The 9,021-nt window shown below is 53.4% G+C and overlaps 1 long non-coding RNA gene across 1 annotated transcript; it reads right to left on the bottom strand.

Annotated features, from left to right (window-relative positions):
* Positions 6,783 to 8,369, bottom strand: LOC102169635. Its single transcript, XR_310981.1, has 2 exons — positions 8,336 to 8,369; positions 6,783 to 7,045 (listed from the first exon to the last, which is right to left on the bottom strand). It is a non-coding gene; the product is annotated as an uncharacterized LOC102169635 (long non-coding RNA).

The following is a 9,021-nucleotide window of genomic DNA, read 5'->3' as shown; positions in this document are numbered from 1 at the left end:
GGGCCCGTCAGAGACCTGAGCTTGAGGCCGCGCCTTCTGACTCCAAAGTCTGAGCTCGGAATCCCGACGACGGCGCTCTTCCAACACCCTGGGTTGAGCACCGCGAACCCGGCGGGTCTCAAAGACGGAAGGTGACTCCCCACCCCACGGGCCTGGATCTACCCACTGGGAGCCGCTGGCACTTGGCAACCCTTTCCCGCCGCGGGGCGCCTGGCGTCAGGCCCCCTTCTGTCCAAGTCCCCCCTGCGCCCGAGAACAGACGCCCCCTCTGGTCTTCAGCCACTTCCCTCGGTGGCCCCACCTCCTCCCGGGAGGAAACTGGGCTGGGGAAAAGACGGGCAAGGCAGAGCAGCTGCCATGGCCCCCGACCCGACCCCCGGAGCCGGGTCACGCGGGACGCTGGACTGCCCCAGCCCTCCAGCTCCCGGGGGCAGACTCCCCCGGCAGACGCGCCCCGAAGCCCCCGGTGCCCGTTGCTTGAAGCCAGCGCAGAAGGGCCAGGGCCGCCCTGCTCGGAGCCCAGGGGCAGGGCAGCGCCCGGACCGGAGGCTCAGCCAGCCCGCACCTCGGGGCGCCTCTCCCCTCGGGAGGCCGGCGGAGCCCCGACGGCCCCCACCCCTCGAGACGCCGGCCCAGCGTCCCCGCAGAAGGTGCTGGGAGCAGCCCCTGCGCTCGGGCGTCCGCGGAGGGCCAGGGGCTCCCCGGGCCGCAGCCCGCTGCCGCCGCCCAGCTCCCAGCAAATACCAGTAGGATCTGGTCATTTAACAGCTCCAACTTTTGTCCCTTGTGCTTAGCCCAGGTCCACCTGCCCGCAGGAAGCCGCATGCAGGGCCCGCGCGCCCGTCACCTCAGAGGTCCCGGTGTAAGGACTGCGCGGCCCCCGCGCCGCCTCGGGCCGCGAGAGACGCGGGGCGCGGACCCCTCGCTAGAACGGCGGGCGGGGAGCGCGTGCTCCGGGGCGCGAGCCCACACCCCTCCCTTCTGACAGCAGCGGCTTCCTCTGCTTCTGAGCCGACTCATGCGTGCTCTGCGGGCTCCGACCACCCCGGGCAGGAGGACCCTGGCCCGGGGCCAGCGCGAAAGGGTCGGGAACACGGACGGGCTTCGGTGGGCTGGAACCTGTTGGGAGCAACGCCGTCCAGGTGAGGGCACCCACCTGCAGAAAACCACAGGCGCCAGGCATGGGAGGGGAGGCCTAGGGGACGGTGGGAATATTCTAGAAGGTATGGCCGGTCCTGCAGGCCAGGTCAGCCTGATCCCGAGAGGCCTGCACACAGCCCTCTTCCATTCCAGCTGAGAACACGGGCCTTTCGTGTTTAAAATTATTATCACCTGCTTCAGAGTCAAACTAGGTGCAGCTCAACGTCAACAAACATGGCCACACACGCCAAGGCCTTGAAACAGCGTGCTGCCGCCGACCCGCCCAGGAGCTCCCGAGACAAGAGGGCGCGGAGGCAACAGCTCGGTCACGCGGAGTCATCCAGTGTGGTTTTAACAGTGCAGACTCTAAACCCCTAACTCCAGGGCGATCGCTCCACAGCTGGCACGCGAGCCTGTGTTCCTCGGTTCTGTCTCGTCACAGCGAAGCTCTGGAGTGACGGGCATTAAGCCCCCTCTGCGCGTCACAGCTCTCAGGTCTTGGGTAGACCGTGTTACAGCTCTTAGACAGCTCAGTGTTACAGCTCTATTTTATTTAGAAAGCAGGAAAATCCATCTTCGAGGCGTGAGGGCACGTCGATCTAGAGACGAGGAGGAGAGCGCCCCAGCGCGCGGGGAGGGAGAGCGAGCTGGCTCCAGCTCCTCTATTTATGTTTCTCTCTCCCCGGGCCTGTCCTGTGTAAACTGGACCAGCCAGGAGTGCTGTTTGTTTTCCCTGAGGTCCTCACTCCGGTCCTCGGACCTTCTTGTTTCATTTTCGCGGGCTTTTCCCTTCCTTGCCTTGTAGCCACCGCCACTTTGGACTCCTTTCCCCTGTCCTGCCTCCCTACCATATATATGTATGTGAAACACCGTGGCTACAACACCGCTAAATATTCCTGGAAGCACCTCCCATGAGTAGAATATTCAAATGCAGTCTACGGGAAAAAAATGTTAGTGATACGAGGAAAATAGCACACAGTAACACTGAGAATACTTATCTAAATATTAAAACCTTGACAATAAAAAATGATTTAAGATAGAAAAGCAATACAGAAGAAGACGTGGCCGCGATCGCATTGCAGACAGGTGCGGAGCAGAGGCAAGAGACCGACCTTCCTTCCCGACAGGCAGGTGGCAGAGACCTCCCGGCACTCGTTTGTGCGTCCTCTAACACCTTTAACGCCCCGAGTTACTTCGCAATCAGAACAGGGGTGTCATGTTTGCTGAGAACCCGTCTTCCTTCCAGTGAGAAGACACTGCTCAGCTCACCTCTCCGTCACCATCTCCTCCCTTCTCCCTGGTGAGACCCAGAGCCTGGCTAGACCCCCTTGCCCCACGCCCAGTGACTGCCACTGGGGAGAAGATGCCTCAGGACCACAAGCCCGGGCAGGCTTTTGGGGGCCCTGCTGCCCTCCTGGGTGGGGCCAGCCCGAGATGCTGGGCCTCTCGGAGAAACCGGAAAGCCTCGGCTTACGTTCTTCCCGGGCACCAGGCTGGGGTGAGTCAGGCTGAATCCTGATTCACTCTGCTCCAGTGCCCCACCCCCAGTGCACACCCAAGCTCGCTTCCCTCATTTACAAGGCCCCAGGATTCACCTGCACTTGTGGGCCCAAGTGAGACTTGACACGCAGACGTTAGGACACTTACTTTTCCTGCTTTATGAAGACAGTGAGACAGGGAAGAATGAGGTTCAGCAGAAACACGCGGGGGTGACAACGGCAGCTCTGGGCATCCGGTTTCAGGCCGAGCTGCAGTGACGGCAACACCGCCCCGCAGGCCAGTTGCTCACCCAAGTCTTGGATTTCATGAGCTTACAGGCAGTTTTGTCTCTTGTACTGGCCCTGAATTTGCCACTTAGCCTGCCACCCTCAAACCCTCCCAGTGACATTGTTAACTGCTGTCTCAGTCAACGTTCGTTGACTGTTCTGTTGTTCATGCTGGAGGAGGAAACAGAACAGGCTCTGTTTTGAAAGTGGGGCTCCATCTTGGGCTGGACTGTGGGCTCTGAGCCATATGCCCAGTATCTACAGAAAAGACACACCATCAGGAAAACCAGGCCCCCCAAAAGGAAGAGCCCCAGGGCTCGTACGTAGACCCTCCGCCTGAAAGAGTACCCTAATTATCTGTGCAACCGGTAGAATCGTGCGTTCTAGTATGCTCACCGGGCTGTGACCACAGGCCTACTGATAATTGTCCACCGTTAGCCACCGAGGCTTAAGGCTTATGAATCATGGGTTACCTTTGATTGTATCTTTCTTTTCCTTTGTTCAGACTAGTTTCAGGGTAGTTGGGGAGGTGGATTTGAGCATGTACACTTAGGGCATATACGGTTTTCACAAAAACTGGTCGGGGACCCTGGCTAAGAGGAGACTGTCCCTAAGAGGCCCCGCCGGGGTAATAAACCGCACTCCGCCATCTGCAGTCCTGGGTGAGTTTGCTTCCCGGAGCACGTGGCTACAGCAGTGTCCAGCCTCTGGCTTTCTTACCCATCCAAGCTGAACCCCTAGGAGACAGACACAAGTTGGTCCCATAGTTCCTCAAGAGTCTGGAAGTATGAGGCGTCCCTGCACACACACTTCATTCACCCGACACGGAAGCATACTTCCAGTAAGAGCATTTCCAGGTCAACAGTATTTGTGTCACGGTGTTAAGAACATAAACTTAGGTGTGTGACTAGGCTGGAGTCCAGTGTAACGAGTGACCTGTTAGTAATGATTTGCTTCTATCTAAATCAGACTGAATTTGTTTGCACTTTAAATGTGGTTTCTGAGAGGGGATGAAGGTGTCACAGACGCTCAGGAAGGTAAGTACGCACAAGCCCAGGGACTGTCTGCAGCATGCCGCCAGCCATCCCAGCACAACGCCGTGGAGTCCAGCTCATCCCGTGGCCAGTGGCCGCGGTGGGATGACAGGAACCTGACTGTAGACAAGTGTACCGTGCGGTCCTCAGGAGAGACCGCGGCACCAGACGCAGCCTTTCCTGGTCTCGCTGCCGCAGCACCAGCAGCCACCGTGCATTGCCTGTTCGCTCTCTTCTTCGCCTCCAGGTCACCTCAGCTGATCTGTCCGTAAGGCTGGATTCTTCTCCCGCCTAGTGCAGTCTGAGCCCTCAAGTGAACTTTCCCCCTTCAGTTACACCTTTCTTTTATGCCCTAATTCCTGGCTTTATGGGTGTTCTCACACGCACGCACGTGTGGTTGTTCAGGAGTGTTTGACTCTTTGTGACCCTTTGGACTGTAGCTTGCCACGCTCCTCTCTCTGGGATTTCCCAGGCCCGAATACTGGAGTGGACTGCCATTTCCCTCAAGGGGAATCTTTCCAACCTATGGATCAAACCCCCATCTCCCGCGAGGGCGGGCAGATTCTTTACCACTGAGCCACCAGGGAAACGTCTCTAGACCTGACTTAACTCTGTATATATCTAAGAGCTCAGTCCTGGTCTAGTAACTCCCATGTCTGGGCATCCTTATGGACAGCATCTATGGACGCTCGTTTCCTCTGTGTATACCGTATTCTCTCTCCATTGCTGTTTCTTGCCATGTTGCACATGTGGCTGACAGCGGGGTATTCTAAGCAAAATAAACTAGCAACTCTGGGAGTGACTCGCTCCCCTCCCCAAGGCTGGCTGCAGTTTCTGTTGCTGCCTGTTGATTTATCTGAACTGACTCTGGAAAGCAACGTGTGAGCACTGAAGTCTCTGTGGAGACAGCTAGTGATCAGACAGGGCTCGCAGAGTGTGCCGAGGGCCCAGCCCTGGATAGGTCTGCCCAGTCCTCATGCCTGCTGTGGGGCCTCGAGGCAGCACAGCGCCTCCCAGGTCTCCCTACAGCCTTGGGCACGTACCTGCTCTACCCCGAGCAGGGGCCTCCCAGAAGAGCCAACACTTTAGGGCTCCTCAAAGGTGCCTGGACCCCGGTTGCGCATCCCCTCCTTCTCCTTTAAACTTCTGACTTAAGCATTATCTACTGCCTTGGGCGGGCAGTTGTGATGTTAAACCACCGCTGGGAAAAAGGTTTTTTTGCATTGGATGAACTCCTAGCTCCAAGTCAGTTCAAATAAAAACAGCTTTGCAACTAGGGTCTTCCAGAGAAACTCCAGGCAACTCAAGCCGTCTGAGACTCAAATATTTTTTTTCTTTTTTCCAAATAAGTCACAAAAATCACTTCTGAAGTACCTTTTAACCAGCAGGCTTAATTTACTATTGTGTTCGGCCTCAATCCGTGAAGCTTCACAAAGCAGTTAGCCAAATCTCAAGATTCAGCTGAAAAGGTCATCACCCATTTTCCCGCCAGAACCCTTCTCGTAACACTGATTAGACAACCCAGTAGGTTTTCTCCTGGAATCGATACTTGGTTTGTTTCGGTGCACCTACTTTTTACCTACATCCCTTTCAAAGTTTCCTTTGCTTGTTATGCAAACTTAAGCCTACGCTTGGAATCCCATGGACAAGAGGAGCCTGGCTGGCTACAGGCCATAGGGGTCGCAGAGTGTCTCCAAAATTCATGTTAAAGCCTTAACCCTCCCCGCCAAATGTGACGGTTTCAGGAGGTGGGGCCTTCGGGAGGTAATCAGGGCTGAGTGAGGTGGGAAGGATGGATGTCGTACAGACCAGAGCCCTTCTTTTGGGTCATTTCTTCTCAAAGTGTAAGAATCATCTTGAGAACTTGCTGCACCACCACCTCCTCAGCCCCTCTGCGCTGATTCTGAGTCAGACCGTGGGCCTGGGAACCTGCATTTCTACCAAGCTCTAAGGTAACGGGCGCTTCTCCTCCGAGGCTCTCACTTTTTAGCTGGTGTTCGGCCCGAGGAGCGGCCAGTGTGCCGCGTGTCTTCTCGGGAGTCTCTCGCCGCGCGCCGGGGAGGGCATTCCCGCCCGCGTGCTGAGGATCAGCATTCCTCCCTGCTGCGGGGCTGTGGCTCACCAGGCGGCCAGGGGCTCGGCGGCAGCTGCAGGGAGAGGCGCCCTTCAGCCGGCCGTGTCCCCCGCTCCCTGAGCAGGGCCCTGTGTGGCTGAGCTGCTCTCCGTTACCCGCTACAGTGCTGCGACCGGTCTCTGCCCAACAGCCCAATGCACTGCTTCCGGGAAGCAGAACTGGGGGAATGGCTGCCAAGCGCTCCGTGGCTTGAGGCACAGAGCTGAAGCCGATTTAACTCCTGCCGCTTCTTCACGCCTTGGAAGTAATGGAGTCTAGCCATTTGCAAGGATTTTAAACAAATACAAATCTTGGGCTTCCCGGGTGGCACAGGGGTAAAGAATCCACCTGCTGGTGCGGGAGGATGAAGAGACACGGGTTTAATCCCTAGGCCAGGAAGATCCCCTGGAGGAGGAAATGGCAACCCAGTCGAGTATTCTTGCCTGGGATATCCCAAGGACAGATGAGCCTGGAGGACTACAGTCCACGGGATCCCAGACAGTCAGACAGAGCCGAGCACACACACACATGAGTCACGAGACAGCCTGCTTTCTCTGCTCTGAGGTCCCCCAGGAGAAGTCGGCAGTCCGCAACCCACAAGCGCGTGCTCACAGGACCCGGTGCTGGCCCCGATCTCAGACTCCCAGCCTCCAGAACTGGGAGAAATACAAGCCTTTTATTTAGAAGTCACCCAGCCAACGGTGTTCTGTTAACAGAAGCCAGACAGACTACAGCAATTCACATATGTTCAATCATTCCACAGTCATCGAAACAATGACAGCTCTAACAGGTGAGCTGTTTTCTCATAAAACTAAAACACTGACATTCCCATCTAAAACACCTCTCATTCAAGGCCAGCACGCTGAGAGCCTCTGCGCGTCAGCTTCCGTGGAGCCAACACACAGCTCGCCTGCTTCCAAGCCGCTGCTGCTGCCGCTGCACTCCAGACCGTCAGTCAAGGTCCAATTCTATCAATCAACCCGCAGCTCTTTCTGGTATTTGCATGACGCGTGGTAGGAAATACAATTTGTTGAGAAAAGTACAAGAATTACTTAATTTAGATCTTGTATTGCTTTATCCAAAATGAATTAAGTTCTGTCACAAATTTTTTCACCTGAACCACATGTTTCAACAGCATCCTGATGAAATGTACATATTTAGCACTTTGATCTCCTAACACATAACTCTGAGCACTATTTGCAGCCAAAACTTGTCATTAGCGATAACTCAAATTCCTGGGTGAAAAGAAATCAAGTCAGACTACAGATTTTATGTATTGAGTTGGCCAAAATGTTCATTTGGGTTTTCTGTAAAATCTCACGGAAAAACTCAAATGAACGTTTTGGCCAACCCAACAATATGTATTTAACGCAAGTTTTATTCTGTGCAGATTATTGCACAGAATCAAAGCAAGCTCCAGGCTGGGACTCACTACTGTTACAATCCCTTCTTTGTTCTGCAGACCAACAAGACTCCGATTGATTATATTTAGAACTATTAAAAATTACCCAGATTTTGTCATCTCTTCACTTTAGGTGGTTGTTCTTAATATTTATAACACAATCTTAAGTGTATAGCACAAAAAAACTGCATACTTGCTGCTATAGTTTAAAAGAATTACACTGGGCAGACAAAATTTCAAGTCAGCGCTTCTCCTAAAGCAATCTGCGTTCTGTTAACACAAACAACTTAGCCACAGTCCCCTCAGTGACACAGACCGAACTGTGCCACGAATGTTCCTCAGATGTGGTTACAACAGCAGATTCATCTTCTATGGTACTAACGTCCTAAAACTGTCGGCACAAACCACTGAGTTTATATGAAAATCTATATTAGCTAATTGTAACAGCACAATTGTACAGGAGCGGTGATCAAAACCATCCCCGAGGAAAAGAAAATGCAAGAAGGAAAAATGGCTGTCCGAGAAGGCTTTACAAACCGTTGAGCAAAGAAGAGAAGCCAGAGGCGAAGGAGAGAAGACAGACCCATCTGAACGCAGAGTTCCAAAGAACAGCAAAGAGAGATCAAAGAGCCTTCCTAAGTGAACAACGCAAAAAAAAAAAAAACAGGAAAACAATAGAATGGGAAAGACTAGAGATCTCTTCAAGAAAATTAGAGATACCAAGAGAACGTTTCAGGCAAAGACGGGCTCAATAAAGGACAGGAACAGAATGGACCTAACAGAAGCAGAAGAGATCAAGCAAAGATGGCAAGAATACACAGAAAAACTACACAGAAAAGACCTTCATGACCCAGATAACCACGATGGCATGCTCACTCACCTAGAGCCAGACATCCTGGAGGGCAAAGTCAGGTGGGCCTGAGGAAGCATCACTACGAACAAAGCTAGTGGAGGTGATGGAATTCCACCTATCTGTTTCAAATCCTGAAAGATGATGCTGTTAAAAGTGTTGCACTTAATATGCTAGCAAATTTGGAAAACTCAGCAGTGGCCACAGGACTGGAAAAGGTCAGTTTCCATTCCAATCTCAAAGAAGGGCAATGCCAAAGAATGCTCAAACTACCGCACAACTGCACTCATCTCACATGCTAGCAAAGTAATGCTCAAAATTCTCCAAGCCAGGCTTCAGCTATACACGAACCGTGAACTTCCAGATGTACAAGCTGGGTTTAGAAAAGGCAGAGGAACCAGAGATCAAATTGCCAACATCTGCTGGATCATCGAAAAAAGAAAAGAGAGTTCCACAAAAACATGTGCTTCACCGACTATGCCAAAGCCTTTGAGTGTGTGGATCACAACATACTGTGGAAAATTCTGAAAGAGATGGGAATCCCAGACCACCTGACCTGCCTCATGAGAAACCTTTATGCAGGTCAGGAAGCAACAGTTAGAACTGGACATGGAACAACAGACTGCCTCCAAATCGGGAAAGGAGCGTACTGCCTGTATATTGTCACCCTGCTCATCTAACGTCTATGCAGAGTACATCCTGTGAAATGCCAGGCT

This window comes from Capra hircus, chromosome 22, assembly GCF_001704415.2.
Source record: "Capra hircus breed San Clemente chromosome 22, ASM170441v1, whole genome shotgun sequence".
In the NCBI taxonomy this organism is placed as follows: Eukaryota; Metazoa; Chordata; class Mammalia; order Artiodactyla; family Bovidae; genus Capra; species Capra hircus.
Note: the sequence above shows the minus strand (reverse complement) of the source record. Positions and strands in the feature narration are given on the sequence as shown.